Raw genomic sequence first — 20925 nt, forward strand, 5'->3', positions numbered from 1 at the left:
CATCCATCGCTGTAGCCCAGCCTGTGTCATGCATGCTTCCACACTGCCTGATGCAAGAAGGAATTTCATAGGAATCGCCAACTTCTTTAAGGTCTGAGATCCCAGCTTGTGGCTAATTATAGAAATAAATAACTAGTGACTGGAGCCATCTGTTCTTTATTTGGCAATGCCTTTCTTCTCCATGAAATTAGCACACCTGCAACCTCTGCCTCTTCCTGCGGATGGGTCACTCTGCCCTCTAAACTGCAGGCGAATTGCTGGAGCTCTGCACCCCTCTGGAGATGCTGCTACTGCTCCTCCTTCTCCTGCCCTCCAGGGGAAAATAATTAATATGCTCAGTTGAGTTTCATTACTTATTCAGGTTGAGGAAAAGCAGTGACAAGGAGCTACAGGAGTGAACAGCCATTTGTCACCATGGGTTGAACCTCATTATCGGTGTACAGGGTGGATGGAGGGTTGGGCACTGGCACTCCAACAGCCAGGCTGCACCTGGAATGGCAGAGCAGGAGTGTTTGTGTGAGCCAGGGGACACACATGCAGCACCAAACAGTGTGTGTGATGGGGAGCCCAAGGGGTGAAACATGGTGGCAAAGGGTTACATCTTTCCCATCAGATGGGATGGATACAACCCAAATCCAGACAATTAAACAAGACTTTCCCTATGTCTTCAGCAAGGGTAAAATCAAGGTGTAACATCAGAAACCCTATTCTTCTCTCTCTTGTTCTTCCCCGATCTCTCATTTCCCTTCTTTTAATCTCTCGCACTGAGGTGTTTGGTCCAACAATGATCATGGGGATGAATTCTAAAAGGATTATTAATTTCATTCTGTTTTTTTTCCTTTTTGAGTTTGACTTTTAGCTTAAGTCGAAAATATTTCAGGTCTTTAGAGCCATAATTAGACATTTTGTCCTTAGCCAAATGCCAGGTAATTTGTACGCACTTGAGGTAAATCTTTTGCTGGAAAGCTTGGCAAATATTGAAATATGGAATGAAAACCAAAGGAGGCATGAACTGAAAGAAAAACCCCTACACGACTATTTTAAACATTTTAAATGACTTTCTCTTCCCCCTCTCATTAGCAAATATTTTACTTATTCTAGCATTGAACAAATCTTCCTTTCCGGACCTCTGTGCATCTTTTTTCTCTCATTAAAATCCTTTCCCCCCCTTATTTGAACAAGTGATAAAGACCTGGCTATTTTTCAAATGCACATCCTGTACGAGATCCAGATGCAGGACCCAGCACCGCGTTAATTCATTCTGGGCAGGGAGGGTTTTTTTTCCTCCTACTTTTAGATGAGAGGGAGTTTTCTTTCGGGCTGAGAACATTCAAAGGAAGTGCAGCACTTTGGGAAATAGCACAAAAAGGGACTTTAGCAGAAGAGAGAAATGAAAAAGGATGGAGAAGTCGAGCAGTGACAGAGGCAGTCAGAGGATTTACAGATCCTTTTCCCTGACAATGTAGACAGCTCTAGGAGGCTGCCTTCTCTTTCAAGATAAAGACACTTGTCATTCTGTTAGAGAAAGACAAGGGATGTGTCAGGAGTTATTTGAAATGTAAAGTATTGTTTTTAGCTTCTTTTTCGCTCATTATTGTAGCAGCAAAGGACTCTTGTCTGTGCTGATGGAGAGGCTGCAATTGCCACAGGTAAGGAGGGCTGCAGGACCGAGGGGACTCAGAAATTCCCAGCGCTGGGATAGACCAGAGAGAAAAAAGGGATGTGGGGACTCACAGTACTGAAGGCATTGGACAAAGAAATAGGTTTGCAAAGGGAATGAGGAAAACAGGGATAATCAGTAGCTCTGTCATGCTGATCAGCTCCAGAAGTCCTGCTGGTGTATAGGGCAGCAGGGAGGTAAGGGACAGGCTCAGCATCAGGGATTCCCTAAGGACGTGGGTCTGCACAGATAAGGAACCCCCAGAAGATGCTCAAATGAAGGATATCAATGCATTGCCTATTTGCCAATCACAAGGCCACAGACATTCCCTCTCTACCTCCTCCCCCAGGCCCCAGGGCTGGATTTCTTCAGTGCTCTTCCTGAACTGAAGAGGAATACTCTTCCTAGACAGTTCCACAGTGAAGTTTCTCCTCTCTTCATCAGTGTTGTTTGTATCACATGAATGTCAAGTGCAGCACAGTCACAGCATTGGTCTGTACAGCAGATTTTCCTACCCATGTTCCCTGCCCATTTCAGAGTATTCCTACTATCTGAATAAACCCCCTAAATTAATTCTTGGGCATCTCAGATGCTCCACCTGCCTTCCCTTCCCCAGCTCGGTCCTCTCTGCTCCCATTGCAAAGTAAGTTTGTATTCAGCACCAGCCTGCTGCAGAGATGTGCTGCTGATGGACTCTGAACCCCAACGGCACAAGAAACTCCAGGCTCTGGAGAAGCTGGCTTCCAGCTCCCCTAGGGAACACATTCCCTGCTATTCCATGGATAGCAGGCAGTGCTCAGCTATCCTAGCTTTGCTTCTTTAGGCTCTCGCAGTAATGGCTGCAGTTAGCAAAATAACACCGGTGGCAGATAAGCATCAGGTAACCCATGGCAACCAAGTTCCTTTAGAAAATGGGCTTCTGGTAATTTCATAAATAAATGGGCTTTTTTGTTGTTGTTGTTGGAAATGGGGGGGGGGAACAGAGGACAAGGGACTAGAGGAAGGCACCAGTTGTGTTTGTGTACACGTGTGACCAAGTACCATACACACCCCTGCATGCTGCAGAGAGGGATGCTCCGCTGCATCCGCAGGGTGGACAATATGTGCTTTAACCACCTTTATTTTCCCACCCATCACTTTACTTAGGGTCTAGGGGCTTGGATATCCAACCAGCAGTTTCCTTCAAATCTGGCAGGCAACTGCTAAAACCCCCAGTGACAGCATCGGGCCGGCAGATGAGATTAGATAGACGTATAGACAGGGTGGCAGACAGCGAGACGGGTATTTGTGCAAGTTGCTGTTACAAGATGAGGCTGATTATATTCCATTCTGGATTTGATTAGATTGCATAAGTAGACAGACCAGCAGAAATGAGCTGCCTGGTAGAGCAGGACATTTAACTAAAGGTCAGACAAAATTGCCCTGGAAACTGGTGGGCACAGCAAAGTGTGGAGGTGGAGATGTTAGGGCTGGTTTCTGTTACAGAGATGGGAATAGAATTTAATTGCTAGACTTTCTGAAAGCTTTGTACATGCCTCACCTCCAAAGTGCCCTGCTTAAGCACACCCATACTGCAGCATGCACACTGCAGTGCTCCCCTTACAGCACAGGGATACCATGCCAGCACCCTAAAACCTCAATGCACAATCCAAACCCTTGCTGCATAGCCACAGGCATCCCCTGTGGACCATCTCTGGATGCATCCAGCTGACTTAAGCCACGGAGGAGGGAAAGTACAATCTTCCCTTCGCTTCTGGGATGGCAAAATCAGCCAACAACCTCATAACAGGGAAATACTCTCCCTGTTCATAAATGAAAGCAATCGACCAAGTCAAAACTTCAGGGGAACTGACATTCACAGGCTGTGTTGACAGCATCTGTGTTATTTTTTCATATATACTTTCCCCCCCATCTAAATTAACTTTTCCTTTAAATACATTTTTCCAGCAGGCCAAATAATTGGATTTTTCTTTGTTAAAAGAAGGGAACATAAATTACTCCTGTTGGGTGCAGATTAGGTTATGGGATTTCTTTTCTTCTGTCACTGTCAATGCCCCAGTGTCAGAGAGCTTTAATATTTAATGCATTCCTAATTAGTCTCCATTGGCCCAGGGCACTTAACAAAACCTGACACCAACCATCGAGTCAAGTTCATTTAGAGAGCACAATTACCCAACCATCATTTCCATACTGCAGCTGGAATACCCATGAAATTCCCTTCTCAACCCCCATCCTTGCTCCCACCTTCCCACAGTCGCAAGTTAATTATATATATATATAAAAAGAAAGAGGATTTGATTCCAGTGACAGAAGATACAAATGATTTCATTTGGTCAGGGCAATGACATTTCCAAGGCTCCTTTAATCGCTAAGAAGCTCTGCTGCATTGAACGGCATTTACCGAAGGATATTGCTGCCTGTGTCACTGCTGCCTTGATGCCTTGTTGCTTTACATGCTCCGAAGATCTGAAGTTCATGCTTTCCCAAAGCTCAGGCTGATCATGTGGGAAGGGAGCATCTAGAGAGGAAAATAGAATATTATTTTAAATAACAATTATTTGCCCAGGGAGATTTAGCCTTCAATCAACAGGCGTGTTGCAGGGGTTAGCTGCTAGTGATAGATGGCACCGAGACAGCAGTGATGATCAGAATGGGCTTTACAAAGAAAGCAGGGGATGAAGAGAGAGCCCAGCTTCTCCACATGGGAAGCTGAGCCAAAGTATGGGATATCCACACTCTCCAGGTTTTGGGACCTAATGCTGGTATCACCCAGGTGCAGATCTTGATAAATCTAAGAGAAACAAGCTCTGAAGCGGTGTCTGGAAGCACCGACCTTTCGCTGGTGGCCCTAGGGACACCAGCAATGCAAAGTTCAGCTTCATGAATTCCCACCTAGGGAGAGACTTTGGCTCTTTGCCCCCAAAAGCCTTGAGTATAACTGAGTTGAGCAGGAAAAGGAAGCAAAGAGATGCACCAGGACTTCACTGTTCAGGAGCACAACAACCCAAAGCCCTCTGGTGCCCCCACAAATGTCTCTGTGCTTCAGACTGGGGCTAAAAATTGCCATTTAAGTGACAAAACTGCTATGAACTGAACCTTTTTTGCATGTTAATGACACTGAAACTAATCTGCTTTGTGGGGATGCATTGGCTTGACCTTCATTTTCAAAGAAGAACACAGGAGCCTTCCCACAAATTAGATCAACAATTACAGAAGACATAATATCTGTGAAATCTGTCACTAATTCCAATGACAGCAACAAATGCAAAACATGTGTCACATGCTGAAGAATAATTTAATTTGAAAACTTAAAAAATCGTCAGTTAAGTAACATAAATTATATGAAATAATTAAAAGTTAATAATAATTAGGGGGCTGGAGCACTTCCTGTTTGAAGACAGGCTGAGAAAGTCAGGGCTGTTCACCCTGGAGAAGAGAAGCTGCATGAAGACCTCAGAGCAGCTTCCAGTGTCTGAAGGGGGCTACAAGGATGCTGAAGAGGGGCTCTTCCGTCAGGGACTGTAGTGATAGGACAAGGGGTGATGGGTTCAGACTGAAACAGGGGAAGTTCAGGTTAGATATAAGAAAGAAGTTCTTTACTGTGAGGATGCTGAGGCACTGGCACAGGGTGCCCAAGGAAGTGGTAAATGCCCCATCCCTGGGAGTGCTCAAAGCCAGGTTGGACAGAGACTTGGATAACATGGTCTAGTGTGAGACGTCCCTGCCTATGGCAGGGGGTTGGAACTGGGTGATCTTAAGGTCCTTTCCAACCCAAACCATTCTGTGATTCTATGCTTCTATGAAAACTCTCCATCAGCTTCATCCTCACACTTTCCAAGCTGCTCTTGAGGATGAAGCCCTCTGAGCAGCACACTTTTTGCTATGTAAACTGTTCCAGGTTTCACAATGCTAAATCTCGAACTGCACAGTCAATTTAAGTCATTTGCAACTGAACCTGTATTCACACATCTGAGAGTGCTGCAGCTCTTCATACGTGGGTTGCTTGAAACTGCAGCTGGTGCAATTCGAAGTGTTTGATCCAAGCTCATTGACTTCAATGGAAATTTCTTCTCACCAGTGCTATGAAAATAGGTAGGTTTTTTTCCTAAGAAGAATCACCCAGCTCTGCTATTTATCTATATCTGGTCAATATGCAGGAAATAAATCCTTCCACAGCTTCTAAACTGTCTTAAACAGAACACTAAGAAAGCCCATTCTATGAAATTATGACATTTCTCTTCAGTGAGTGAGGATCTCATTGTTGATCCTGTATATGCATCTTCATCCTCCTCATACAAAGAGGCAACATACGAAGGGTTAACGTGGAATATTAACTTGTTAGACTGTTGATCTGCCCTGGAGCCATCAGGAGCTTAAATAGCCAACAGTTAATTAAAAATAAACTGACACTTTACTTTAAGGATAGTTTTAATAACCATTTATAAATGTTACATTAAAAATTCATGCACTGTTATCAACTCCTGCTAAGGATTTACAGCACAATGGAGGTGTCATGAATGTTTTATAGATGCTGTGGAAAACCTCTTCCTGAACAGATATTTTTCAGAGGTCTATATGCCTTTCCAGGGCTGCATCCTATGTACCCAAGACAACAGCAGTGTGGCAAATACAAGGAGCTTCCTGAGATGCCAGGGCTTAAGTTTAGACTTCACTCTACAAAATATATGGCCAACGTAGCAGAGGCCTCAAATATCCTGAGAAAGTGTTAAAAAATGCCTCTTTCTGATCTAAAACATCCCATATAGCCACTGTCCTTAGGATCGGCTTCACTTCCCTGTGCGATGCATCCTATGTACCCAAGTCAACAGCAGCGTGGCAAATACAAACAGCTTCTCAAGATGCCAGGGCTTAAGTTTAGACTTTACTCTGCAACGTATGTGGCCTGTTGGCCAGGAGAAGCCTCAAATACCTTGTGAAAGTGTTAGAAAATGCCTCTTTCTGCTCTAAAGCAGCTCATGGTCCTTACGAACAGCTTCTCTTCCCTGTGCAATGCACACATTGGATCAGTTTTCCCTTTCAGAACGTCACAACCCCCAGGAGGGGCACAATAAACAGTCAGGGGCCTCTGAAAGTGTGGAAAATATGATTACAATCTAAACCAGAGAAAACAGCCTAATGCTCCAGAGTAATCTTCGTCAGCCTCTCCAAATGCATACACACACAAGCAAACACATTCACAAACACAAACCCATCTTCGCCGCGCATCGCTATGAGCTTATCAGGGGTAGATTTTTTACTCCTCTTTGCAGCTGAGGAGAGGTAGCAAAATGGTTGTGCTTTGAATAAGCAGTGTTTGACCTGGAAAGCATTGAGAAACTCGGAGTCATGCTGTTGACTCAGAGCTCCCAGGTCTTCCTTTCCTGTCTGGCTGTGGTTGCGATGTGTGATCTTACCTTTCCGAAAGCCTTCCCTCCCCATCTGTCAGGAGGGAGGATAATCCTTCCCAATCATAGTGGGCTTGTACAGATAAACCCATTAATGTGTGGGAGGTGGCAGGATAGTACAATGATAACTGTTACTGAAAAGATTATAGATAAATTGAAAGTCTTATTGTCATTATTAGCTATTTCAACACTAGCTGCCTTTGACAGTGTTGCTGCCCCTTTTGTTTTAACTCTCTGCAGACACCAGTATGATTGAAGCTGCCTGTCTGCATGCTTGTGGGAAACAAATCTAATCTTATGGTTATATGCTTATCTATGCTACTCCTACCTCATTCTGCATATCACGCTGCAAGTGATATTAAGCAGGTGAGCTGCTGTGAGCTGAAAGGAGGGAGATGTGGCTGCCAAGGCCCTGCATGGCACTCAGGCACAGAAGTGATTAAATCCACAAGGTGAGGGCCTGACCACCTCCCTTGTGCTTAATACCTTCCATGCAAACACAGGTCCTCGCGTGCGCGCACTGATGGAGAGCAACCTTCAGACTCTGCAGCCAGCCACCAATCAAACTGGCATTAACCTTGTGTGCCTTTTTCCTCTCTTTTTTGTTCTTTCCTGTTTTGCTGTCCGTTGAAGGAAAGCTTCTGTGAGCATTGGCTCCAGGGCCTGGCAAGAAAAAGGTTAAATATTACTGAAAAATACTTGGTGTCAAGCAGGTGCCAACCTCTAATGAGGGTAATTGATAATACAATGTTCACAGGTAGCAGGAACCCTCAAGGCTGCTGTGTGAACACCCCTGAAGAGGAGATGAAGATGAAGTAGGCATTCGCCCAGGTTCTCATCAAATTTGCACCCTTTGAAGCAGCCAAACGAATGCTGGATTTTGTCCTGCTGAAGCATATTCCTGGCAGGATCTCCCAAGCAACCCCCTTCTACTCTCGCTCCCTTTCCGGAAGCAACAGGGTTGAGGACAGCATCCTCAGAGGCCAAAGCTATGCGAGTGTAAAGCATCTCAGAGCTGCAGGGAAGTCTATAAGGGCCATGTGCCACTATAGGTGAGAGGTTCATGCTTCCCAGAGCTCACAGGGGCACCCAACCAGCAGATCTAACACCCGCCAAAGGGGATGAGGAAACATAGGCTGATTTTAGCAGGTGACAGGCACAGAGATGCTGTTAAGATGCTGTCCTCTCCACCATGCATTCCCTCTTTCTCTTCATCTGTGCTGTTCTCTGTATTATTTTCATTCAGGGCAACTTCTCCTCTTTTCCCTCCAGTGACGACAGTTTTATTCTGCTGGAGTCGTGAGGTTCACTAAATACAGTGAAGGGCTGTTTCTGCAAGGACTTCAAAAGCTTGTTTCATTTGCTTGGTGCCTTTCATCCTTTGTTGTCCCTGGTTGTGTTGGACTCCCAGCTGATACCCAGCCTTATCTGCCCAAATTTCTGCTGAGGACTTGGAGGCGACACAGTCAAAACTCACGTGTGATACCCAAGCTGAAATCTGCTACTCCCCAGCTCAAATGAACAGGGACTCAATGGGACTTCACATGCACACACACAAAACTGTTGTGGTTGCCACCATCACATGCTCTGAAAGGGTTTCATCTGAAGATGCTGAAGGTTTGACAGAGCCCTGGGAAACATAGTCTAGGGTGAGGTGTCCCTGCTCGTGCAGGGGGTTGAAACTGGATGATCTTAAGGTCCGTTCCAACCCAAAGCATTCTATCATTCTTTGATTTTATGATGTGTGCATGGAGATGCAGAGGATGCACATCCCACATATGCTCAGGGGCTTCCAGCTTTGTGTGGCCACCCGTAGCAACACTCAGAGAAGGCCCTTTGGGACATACTGGGCACTGACAACCATCTCTGCTTCCCCACCACATGCTTTTTCATGCTGCAAAACACCTTCTCTATGCAAGCCCCAGTCTTGGGACGTGCTGCTTTTAGCACTGCCTTCCCGTCCTTGCAGACAAGTCACTTCCATGTGGCACTCCAAAAGCCATACAACACCCATGCACGCAATGATGTGTGTTTCTACCCCCCCCCCCCCCCAAACACACACACTTGCTTAGAAGAACAGGAAAGAAAAAGAAAGGAATAGGAACAGACAGCTTTGGGTTGAAATTGGGCCAGACATCCCATCCCTCCCCAGGGTTATCCCCTTGTGGTGATCGCCATCTCCCAACAATCTTCACAGCTTCCCATTTGTCCTGTGGTTATGCTATAGCTGCTGTGAGCCAGGAAGAAATGATGTTTTAAGGATCCAATTGGCAGTTTTACACCAGATCCTGAGGAACTTGATGCCTGTGCATCTGCCATCAGACCCAGGCTTCTGGTAAGCCTATACATATGCATGGATGCAGAAGAGGCTTCCTCACACAGAAAACTCATACTGGGCTGCATTCAGAGCCCCTGCATGGGCCAATTTGCTCCTTGTATTATTGCCACAGGAGGATTGTTGCCATGTGTTCACTCACCCAAACCTCCCCGTAGCATTTGGGATCTGATCCTGTCGGTAACATCAAGGTGAGGGTCATTTAAAGCTCTTTTTCATGAAAACAAAATTTCAACCCCAATAATAATAATGCAGAAGGAGGAAGAAAAAGAACCTGAGAACTTGGAGAAAACAGGCAGGAATTAAGCTCAGAGGCTTGTCTCCCTCTACTGGCCCTCAAACAAGGCACACAGGAGTCACACTCGGTTTTAAGGAGGAAAATACCGCACCAAACCCAGTCACTACCCTGGGTTTTCTTGCACAGAGCTCTGGGAGAAGCAGGAACAGGCTGAAGAGCTGTTAGAGAACATGTCTCCCGTTCATTATTGCGGGAAAGCAGGAGCCAGCATCAGAATGTAACTAGATCCTTTTTCCTCCCCCTTTTCCCAAGGTAAGATTGTTCCTTACTGCATATTTCCCAGTGATCCTCTTGATCTAGTTTTCAAATCCCACCTATAGATTTCCCTCTGTCTAATAAATCTGTTCCTTGCCCAACAGCTTTCCTGCAGAACTACTTCAATTTGGTGTGCAGCATCTTTCCTGTGTTCCCTCCAAAGCCTTAACGCAGGGCTCAGGCTCACAGGAAGAAGAATTTCAGCTGACCAGAAGCAGCAAGGAAGGCTCTGCTGAGTTTTCCTTCAGTGTTTTTTGGTATGAGGGGAAGAAAAGCAGAGGCAAAGAGCACTCACATACGTGGATCTGATTTCAGGATGGAGCCGTAGAAGCTCTGTGTAATGTGTTATTCCCAAATGAATTCTGTGCCTTGTACCTTCCACGTGTGCATGGGGTGAGGGAAAAGTCAGGATTTATTAACTAAAAATCTTCATTAGAGCAGTTTAAAACTACAGATGGCATCAGGGTCTGAGACAACCTGCAATTCCCATCCCTGTCCTCATGCGTTTGGAGACACTGAAGTTGCATTATACTGCTAATATTTATACCTACACAGCAAGCCTGGGTTTGGGGTTCTTTGGTACAAATCTGGGCTGAATTGTCTAAATCCTAAACGTTTTCTCAGTATCAGTGATGGTTTCTTTCTGCTTGATAATCTGCCTCTTGAAACCTGTAAGAATGGGCATCGAGAATGAAATGAAATCTGTACGAATGAGCCCTCAGTCCTGTGATCATCTGTATTGCAAACTATTAGGGTCTTTCAGTGGCTCGACTCTCCAGAAATTACTCTTCTCTTTTTTGGAAATGTTAAAGGAAATCAATGCTGTTAAGAAAAAGGCATCGTAATTTGCAGGGGAAAGGGCAAATATGATCATTTTTAGCCATCATGAAAATCAAAATTGCTATCCCCAGCTTAAGAATTATTGTGATGAAGTTGTTTTTCCAATCAGAGCCCTCTTTGTGCAGGAGACTTCACAGTATACCAGTTTACCTACAGGTAAGATCTCATTGGCATTTATACTGATATGCCTGGAGGGGAAGCAGTACAGCATCCTCATGTTATCCCTTAACTCTGCAGAAAAAAAAAGCTGAGAATTTTGTCATTTATGTTGCTTTTGCTTTCCAGATATTTTGCCATTAATGTTACTTTTATTTTTCAGATGTTATCCCCCCAAAAAAAGCAGAAACTGCCCTAAAAACTTTCCAGCCATTGCGTGGAAATGCAGTCATCTCTAGAAAGAAACCCAAGACCTTTCTGATGACTGTTTTACACAGTGTTACAGCACAGAGGAGGAAAGAAACAACATGCCCATCTGAAATTGTGAAGGGGAGACTGGGGAGAAGACAGACAGTAGTCAGATACAGGAACAACACTTAATTCCTTAATAGGGAGGTGGAATAGAATGAATGACCACACATAGATAGCTTTCGAGCAGAAATTTCCAGCCTGGATCACAGGAGCTGGAGCATCCATAGGCTGTTTTTGACAAAAGCAATAGAGCAAAGTGAGCCAACTCGAAGTGGCCTATTCGAGACTTCCACCTCCAGCAGGCAAAGCTTTAGAGGCCTTCAAACCAAAAGAGGGTGGAAATCAGTGTTTTCTTCCAAACCAGGTCAGCCAGCGCCCATCAGCACCACAAGATGGGGTTAGTCCAGCGTAGATCCGCTGCCAACAAACACCAGGTAGTGACTAATAATTGCAGTCCCACTTCCTGCAGCAATCTCTCCATAGAGGTTTCTTACTGACCCAGCACCGTTTAGCTTGTGAGATGTGATGAAATCATAGCTGGAGGGTTAATGGCAGTGGCTGCAGGCTATTAAAGCTCAGATGCCAGCCTTAACTTGTGCTGTGGGCTCTTCTTTATTCATGACATGACAGCCAGAGGATGAGGTGTCGGGCGTAACGCTAACAGTTCTTGGCACCCATTGGTTTGTATTGCTCACAAAACTTTGCCTGATTTAGGAGGCAATTTGTGTTTTTATAATTAATATGGATTAGCTATTATTATCTATGCAATATGGCAGGCAAGCAGTTGAGAGAGGTTAACAGCTGTTCAACAATGCAAATGATGCCCATGTAAAGTACAGTTTAGGAATGGGGTATTAGCAACAGCACACACAAGTTCAGAACCAGTGGCAAATCTAAATAACCACGGCATGGAACTATTCCCAAGGTTTCACTGGACATGCAGCTGAAGTGCAGGGAATGGACACTGGTTCCTGTGTTCTGCAACCGGTCTCACTGTTCACAACAGTTATGAGTGAATGGAAAACCAGCACAGCTGGTCTCAAAACAACCATCTAAGCTTTCTGGGCTTGCTTGCAGCCAAAAAACCTCCCAGTGCTTTTGTTGGCACCTGGAGGTTTTGAAGAAAGGCATCAGATTTGAGAAGCATTTAGTTGGGAAGGTTGCTCTAAAACTAATCCAAAGGGAAGGGATGCTTCATGGCCTGTTCTCCAGGTCTTGGTCCATTGGAAGAGATGCTGTAGCCTTGGTGGGTCTGGGGATCAGCCAGAAAACCCAATGTACTCACCAGACCCTCCCGGGCAATAGAGGTGAACAAGACCTGGATTATGTGCTTGTCCCTCTGCACGTGTAAATCTGGACAGGCTGCACTCCCTCTATGAACCTCACAGAGCACAGCACATAGGAAGTCCTGGATGAAAATCCTGGCTCTATTTTTCACTTCCAGTCACTTCTGCTTTTAGACACTGAGTTCTGCCAGCAGGATGCCCTAAGATAAATTTTCTCCCCAGATTCCAGGCTCAAGAATACCTTCAAAGCCCATTACACCTATGTCAAGCCTTGCTTAGAGATTCCTCAGCAACAGCACTCTGTTAAAACACGTGAAATCTTCAGCTGGAGCTTATGCCTTATTAGACACCAAGACACCATAACTCAGTGGTTCTTGTGTCTTCAGAACTCCTTATCCCTCTACAGGGATGAAGCAAGCAGGTAACTGCCTGCAAATAGAAGCAGAGCACAGCGAGGACTTGCTCACCTCCTGATAGCAGCAACACATTCACCTCCTCTTCAGCATCCTGCAAGGCACTGGGGAAAGATGGAAAGGTGGTTGCCAGCCCTGCAGGGGGGAATGCTTGAAAGTAGAAGTGACACAAGAGAAAGCACCACAACTCTGGCATAGCCTCCACCATATGGGTGATGGATGTAGCAGTGTTTGGCACCAGTGCTCACAGAGCTCCTCTTGTGCTTGTTAAGCCTGTAACTGTATAAAATATACTGACAGGAGTCCTGTTAACAGAGCAAATCCAAATCAGCTCCTCTGCCCATATCCCAGTAAAGAGTACAGAGTAAAGGAATGAGAGAAGGGGGACAGCAAGGGAAGCCTTTGATTTTGCGCTTGCAAATCAGGTCTTGCACATGGAGGGTTAGCTGGAGGCATTGAATGGGGTGAAAGGGAAGAGGGGAACAGGAGAGATGTATATACCTGTGTTCAGGTCTAAATCTGAACAGGACACACAGATATATATCCTCATGAGTCAGAAGCTCCCCCATTGCCCATCTCCTTCACTGATTCCTCCTGCAAGGTGTTTACCTAAGCTGTGGTACCCAGTGGCTCCTACTCTGGGTGACAGACCAGACCCACAGGTCTCTTTTCCATCCTGACTTGTAATTCAGCCTGCATTGACAAAGTGCAGCAGAGGGGAGAGCATGGCATTTCCCCAGTGCTGTAAATAAGGCTGAGATTACTGACGGTATAGAATAGGACTGACTATTGCAATATTTAATCTGCTGGGTGGCAATTCATTAAAACAGTTATCCAGGGCTTTAATCACTCTGCCAGGCTGCCATCTGCTTCACTCCTGCTTCCCTCGTGGCTTAGGCCAGGTCTTGATGTAGGAGGGGATAGCTTGTGGGAGGCACTTTGGGGTCTGTGTTTTAATTCATCATGTGTGCACATTAGAGCTTGCTGGTGGTGCTACCACGTGTGCAACAACCATGATCGTGCCTGTGCACCGAGAGGGGCCTGGAAGAGCATGGGGGCACCCAAGGTTTGGTTTGGCCTCTGGGCTTAGGCTGGGAACAGTGATGGGGGGAGCTAGATCCCCTAACCTCGCTGCCATGTCAGCAGGGTTTATGGGAGCATCTGGTAGTATTTACAGAGATGTTATTCACAGATATGAAATCAGTTCATCTCATCAGCTTCCCTGCTGTGATTCTCAGTGGCAAGAGTCTTCTCCAAAACCTGCGCTCTCTCTGTCCTGTGTACAACCTTAGAAACAGCATCACCACCTTCCAGGGTGCTTCTGCCAGCTGCTGAAAAACAGGAGTTCAGAGTGGTCTAGAGGGGTCTGGATTCAGTCTGATACCTGGTACAGGTAGTGCTAGTCGTGACCGTGATTACATGGCATCACTGCCATGGTCAAACCCTAGGAGGAAAAAGAGAGCTGAGGGGTCTCACAGCTTGTAGTCCCTTTGGCCAGGCAATAAAAGAGCTGCTTGATCATTCTGGAGACTGAGAAGTCTGGGTTTCTAACAGATTTGGTGCGTTACAGTCACTTACTGCGCAGTCTGGGTGAGGTTCCCTTGTCTCTTAGCTGCAAACTGAGAGTGACATTGCTGCACAGTCCCAGAGCATCTCTGGGTGTAGCAGTGCTGTGCTGTTTCAGGTGGGAATTAAAGACAAGTAATAGCTTAAAACATTCACACTGAGGTATCAAAGAGGAAAACCTTTCTGCTCTGCTTATCTTTCAGGTTTTGGGTCCTCTTGGTACCCTTCCTTCCCATATTCCCTTCCAGGTCAAGTATGGCTATATTTGGCTACCATTATTAATGGTAAATACCCACTTCTTTCCCAAGCAGATATGGGGCTGTTCAGTCACCAGCTTTCTGGTAAGCGAGAGAAAGGATGATCTACACTAAATGTCCTAATGTCTTCACTGCCTCTCCCCATTGGCGCTGCTGGACTGAACTGTGGGTCCCCAGGAGAGAAGTCCCAGGGGATAGGCAGGACCTCATAGCATCCAATGCTGGAATTTGGACACAGAGCTGCAAGAGGAGAGAAGCATACAATAAACTAAGATTCCCCTTGAAAGACTGGAGAAGGCTCACAGAACCATATGCCAGTGGAATGGAAAATATAAATATCTCCTAATGAGATAGGCACTTGAGTCTCAGGAAGATTAAGAGAGAAAGGCAGAGAAAAGAACGGATGGCAGTGGGGCAGATGGGGAAGAGGAAGTATTTCGCTGGTATTTCTGCCATAAGGACTAAAAGATCCCACGGGTGACACATTAAACATATTATTATTCCTGGGCAAGATGCTGTCAGTTTTGTTTGCTAAGGCTCCCAATTCTCCACCCACATTTTCCAATAGCTGGCTTACATGGGGAGCAATTATGGCTGGGCTGAACTTTGGGAGGAAAGGATCCTCTGGTGGCTTCATGCCTAGTGGGCAGGGAATTTGGGTAGACTTGACTGAAAATAGACAGATGGTCTTGGGATCCTGTGGAGCTGAGAAGAGGGATGAATTAGAGAACTCTTCTTCCCCTAAGGACAGCTATAAGCTGGGTTTATGGGGATGAGCATGCATCATGGGAGGAGGCATGGAACACATCTCTTACAGCATCACTGGACGGAGCTTTCACGTTGTGCTGAAAAAGGCAGTGCAATGGTGGGTCAGAGCACAAGATTCTGCCTTTACTTAAAGAAAACTATTACTACTAGTTAAAAAAAGGGCTGTGTGGTTTAGTCACCTGGCAGCTGGCACCTACCTGGTGTTAGAGACCAGGGGCAACTGGAGAAGTGCTGCAGTGTGCTACCTCCCTACTCCCAGATCAATTCCAAACTCCATCTACCCAACCTCCCTGAAGAAACGCCACAGATGCCAAGATTAAGGGAACATTTAGCCAGGTGGGCAGGAGCACTGTCCCAGTGAGAAGTCTATCTTAACCAGTCGGGGTTCAAAACTAATTTGCCCTTTTGATTTCCAAGACATTGATGCCTTCAGTGCAGTAAATGAGTCTCCTAAATGGAGGTCACAGCAGGGCCTGTTGTTTGCTTTTGCTCCTGTCAGGAGCCAAGCATAAGGGCTTTCACATGCCACTCTGCATTTCAAACCAGTAAAGGCAGCCTGGGAGCCTTTAAGCAGGCCCTAATTAGCGCTGATAGATTTCAGGGTGCTCTGAGGCTACATTGAGCAGCCTTTGCCGAGCTGGGAGGCAGCCTCCTTCATTGCTTGAATGACAAAAGGGTTCACTGGGACTTGGGTTTGAAGCAGCTGGATAAAAGTGGTTATGACATGGCCACAGGCCTTGAATTAGCAGCTGATACAACAAAGAAAAGAGGTGAAACAGCAACCAATTAATGTTCCTTCTTGTGCCATCTCCAAAAGACAAACTTACAGAGAGATGCAGGTTTGGATTTTAGCTGCTTACCTGCATTTTCTCCACTCCTTTGGTTCTACAAATGTGGAGCTGGTTCATGTTTAAAGAAGTTCCAAGTCGTAAATTCCTGATACTTCCGAACCCCTCTGTGTTTGGTTATGAACTGTTGCAGAATTATTATGATTAGGTTAAATCTCAGTAGCTTCTACTTTTAACTTGGCATGCCTCCAGTTGTCACAAGCATGCGTGGGTCAAAGCAATGTGACCTGGATGTCTTTTACTCATGGAACTATAATTCTGCATGGGTTCTATTCCAGTGGGGGGAAAATATCCTACAAAAGGTCAAAGAGACAGATTGTTCAGTAAGAATTAATAGATCCTGGTTTCTGTGTATTTTTGTCACTGTTTCACCCCCAATATTTTTCCCTTAGAGACATCTTGCTAGAGGCATTTATGATCTTAATCACTCACTCTGCATTACCTCTGGCATTCCTCCACCCACACCAGCTCTGCACTATGAGCTGGATGCTTTCACTGTAAGCTGGGATGTGTTATGTCGGAGCTATAGCTGTCATGACTGGCTGGCCCATGTTTGATGACCAGACCAAGCATTCCCCATTACAGTCCACCGTGGCTGATCATATTTCGTCTTACTCAGACAATTACATCCCTCACATTCTGTGCTATATACAGATCTAATATATATATATATGCAATACGTAATGTGTGCTATTACTCCTCTCTTCCATGTAGAGAGGAGTAATCTTGATGTTAGTGCAGTGGTGGTGCAGGCTGCTGAATAGCGAGTGAAAGCACATTGGATATATCTTTGCTTTTCTTTGTTATCTCCATATAACCTCTGATGCAGTCACTGCATCCCAGAGAATATGTGAAACAACATCTGAAATTATTTGGGTAAAATCCTGCATCGTCATTCACCAGTTCGGGTCAAAACTGCTCTAGCACAGGGGCTATGGACAAGTGCCTGCTTTGATTTCTCTGTACAGAGGAGCACAGCACTGCTGGGTTTCTTTGCCTCCGTACAGATTTACACTCTGTGTGTGCCTGTAGGTAACTTAGAGCCACAGGACTCATCAGTTGACTGATGCTACTCTCCTGCTGACTCAGCGTCAGTAGAATCTCCGTGCCCAACTGGAGAACCTCTATTACACACAGCAAATATACTGATGTGTGCACAAATTCAAAGTTCAGGTGTGGAATAAACTGGAATCCTGTGCTCTTGTCTGATCAATGCAATGGTATTCAAAAAAAAAAAAAAAAAAAATAAGGAAAAAAACACCCAAAGGTGTGTTGTATTTAAAAAGTTAATTCAGAAGGGCAAAGGGCTTTATCTACAAACGAAAGGTATGCAGGAATGAAGAAGGAGAGGAAAAACCCCAAACTTACACAGCTTAAGGCAAAAAAAAGGGCAGTTAAGAAGGGATTTAATTGATAATGGTTTAGATAATGTCAAGTGAAGTTTCTATTCTCAGCCCAAGTGCAGATGAGGAGGCAAAAGGACTAAATGTCGAAATTAAAGAAATACCCATTCAAAGCTAAACTGAGAAACCTTTTGTCACACAGAGAATCATAAGCGTGTGAGAAGTCCCAGCAGGAGAGGTTCTCAAGGCAAAATAACACTGGGGGCATTCAGGAAATAATTAGCTGGCTTCCTGGAGGGAGCAAGTAGATGTGTGTGAGGAAAGGAGGAGTGTGTGAGAGGAGGGGGAGGACTGGAATGAGATAAGATTCTAATAGAAAGAATGGATGAGAAATGAGGGGCCTTTAACTCATTCCACACAGGGGGAAAAGAGTAAGCAAGTAAGTAAAGGAAGAAGATGTGTTATGCTCAATTTAATGAGCTCCTCTGGAGTGGCAGTCTAGATCAGAAATGAAATGAGGCTCCTGGCTCAATCAGAGATAAACCGGCTCCAGCTCACAGCATCGCCTCTGCCAGTGGCCACTTGTGGCAGAACAAAGTGACCCGTGGGCTGCTCCTGATCCCTGCAGACAGTGCACATATGTTGGTGGGTGTTTGCTCTTCCAGCTCATGGCTATGTTGTTCAAACCATGCCCAGCTGGAGCCTCTGGTAGGTCTTTGACACACTTGGTAGGTTGGACCCACATTGCTCTTGAATTGATCCCTATTTCAATCAGGAATAGCTGCATTTATCAATAATATCAATACTACCATTGCTAATGTTGCAAATCAAAGCATTTCTGTAGAAACCATCCTTCCGGCTCTCAAGAAAGAAAATACCCATTCCATCTATTTCAAACATCACTTGTTGATACAGAGAGTTGCCCTCTAAACATACCTGTCTCTCTCAGTCGACTCCAAATACAGATCAGATAGCCATTATAGAATCACAGTTAGGGTTGGAAAGGACCTGAAGACCACCTAGTTCCAACCCCCATGCCATATTGTCAATGCCTGACTTCTGGGTGGCTCAAACTGTGAGAGGCAAGTCCCACACCACAAGTAAAAGCTCCAGTGCAGCTTACTTGCAGTAGGGCCTTGGGGTTTTTGCCTGGAATTTCTTTGAGTACTTTAATATCATTACCCTTTTGCGAGAACCTTCTGCCAATTCTTGTGCAGGAAGTTGCTGCCACAACTGCTCCAATCTCAGTAGTTGCGCTTTTTTTTTACTACAAAAATGATAAATGATGATGCTTTTAAAATTAATTTCCATTCTAGCAGCTCGTGACAGCCGCTTTGTCTGCGTTAACTTGGGACAAAGTACAAACATCAAGAGAGGGATTTCATGGGTTTTATCCTCAGTGCTAACACACAAGAGAACCTGATACAGTAAGGGAAAGCTAAGCACAGCTAAAAGGTGCAAAAGCTACAGAAGGACATTTCTCTGCATTAAATGCATGCTCTGATTTTCTCCCTTCACAATCATACCCAAAACAAAGGATGTTCTTTTTAAGAGAATATGTGGAGGGTTTCTGGACTCTAGCCTTGAAATTCCTACATATCCTCCAAGCAGGTAGCAAATACCTTACCTCAGCTGCCTATCAACCCTGAATTAGAGCACCCACCTTTAAGGAAATGAGTTCACTGCTTGGGCCTATACAGCAAGTGGCTTTTCATCCTTAACTGCTAAGGAGGACACCAGTTAACACTAAATGTAGTAGTGGCTTTTGCTATGTAAGTAGGGGTCCAAGTAAGAACCAAAGTCAAACTGCATCAGGATCTGACCTGACCATTTAGCTCAGGCCACTGAACTGCTGCCAGGGGCCTATCACTGTGACTCATTACCAGTCTCTGCCAGATGTGAACCAATACCCAGGTGCAGTCATGTCCCTGTAATAGTCTTCCCCCCTCCTCAGAAAGGTTCCCTGCCATTAGCTGTCCCTCCTTCCACAGTCTCTGCCTGAAAGAGGAAATCTGTGCCAGTCTCTGCCTTCGCTTTGATGCAGTGTCCTGTTAATGACAAATCCCAATACAAGCGTTTTTTAGGCTGCAAGCAACAGCTTGTCTGGAGTGTTTCAGAGCTGCCAGATATGAAGTATGGATGGGATGGAGTCCAAACACATGGGTCAAATCACTGAGAAGGAGCTGGGAGTGCCTTGCCTACATCTAGGTGGTCTGAGACAAAATTAGTCAAAGTCAGAGCTCAGACACCATTGCTGGTACCTACCTTTACTATGTCTCTCAACACTAAATGATTGAGCTCAACGTACACGTATATGTTGTATATTTACTAGCAGAATCTTAACTACCATTAGAAAGAAACCCCAGGCTCAGGCTCCAGGTAAAGGAGCTTCCCACTTTTCACAGGTGTAGAAATCCAGAGCACATCTTACAAAAAGCAATCCCTTCTCCCCCCAAATATCCATGGATCTCTGCTGGAGGGCTTGAGGCAGCCCCTTCCACACACACATCCCCCAAAGTAGGACCCATCCCAAATCATCCCAGCAGGAAATCACTGTGCCTGAGCAAAGGACCAGTTTCCTCCCTGACTGCTCTTCTGCAGTCTGTTCCCATTCCCACTCCTTTCCTTCACAGCCTGCCAGAGCAAACAGCAAACATTCAGTCTAGCACCAGTCACGGCTAAGAAAAGGTCACCAAAGCCTAAATCACACTCAGAGGTTATCCCTAAGGAAATGAAGGGGAATAGGGCACAGTGGCACTGTGGCTGCAGGCTACAGTTTAAATAGGACAGAAAGATAGGAGAAAAGCTAGGATCTTCCCCTGAGGCCCCTATCACGGGGTAAATTAATGAGAAGACACAAAGACTGGAGATTAGCATTTGGTCAATTGAAAGAGGAGAGATTGTAGGTCTGGAAGGAGACAACAGAGAGTGTATAAAACCTTTAATCTGGCAGATAGCTGCTGTCGGGGATACATGTTCCAACCTGCTCCACGACGTTGTAGATCGTGTTAGCTTTTGTGCTGGCTTAATTGGAGCTTTGCAGTTGCCCTTGGTCACTGCTAATTGCCTTAACTGAAATGGCGCGCATCTGCGCAAGCAGGAATAAAAGCCTGGGTGGGTTTGAGAGGGAATACATCCTCAGCGTTCCTAGCCATTGGCCAGTGAGTTGGGGCTGAATTAGGTGACTGCATCACCTGCCTGCTGTGCTTTGGGAAAGCTGGTTGGATTTATTGCTAGCTTACA

The 20925-nt window shown here is 45.4% G+C and overlaps 1 long non-coding RNA gene across 2 annotated transcripts; it reads right to left on the minus strand.

Moving 5' to 3' along the window:
- Window positions 1–4002: 4002 nt before the first annotated feature.
- LOC133281308 (uncharacterized) lies at window positions 4003–19674 on the minus strand. 2 transcript variants are annotated; one of them, XR_009747460.1, is made up of 2 exons: window positions 19566–19674; window positions 4003–4178 (listed from the first exon to the last, which is right to left on the minus strand). It is a non-coding gene; the product is annotated as an uncharacterized LOC133281308 (long non-coding RNA). The 2 variants fall into 2 exon arrangements; XR_009747461.1 differs by lacking the exon at window positions 19566–19674 and adding an exon at window positions 18879–18948.
- Window positions 19675–20925: the final 1251 nt, after the last annotated feature.

The sequence above is a fragment of the Pezoporus flaviventris genome, unplaced genomic scaffold (assembly GCF_033815535.1).
Source record: "Pezoporus flaviventris isolate CSIRO_AGI_PZ_B2104156 unplaced genomic scaffold, CSIRO_AGI_Pfla_v1 ptg000097l, whole genome shotgun sequence".
NCBI classification, from domain to species: Eukaryota; Metazoa; Chordata; class Aves; order Psittaciformes; family Psittacidae; genus Pezoporus; species Pezoporus flaviventris.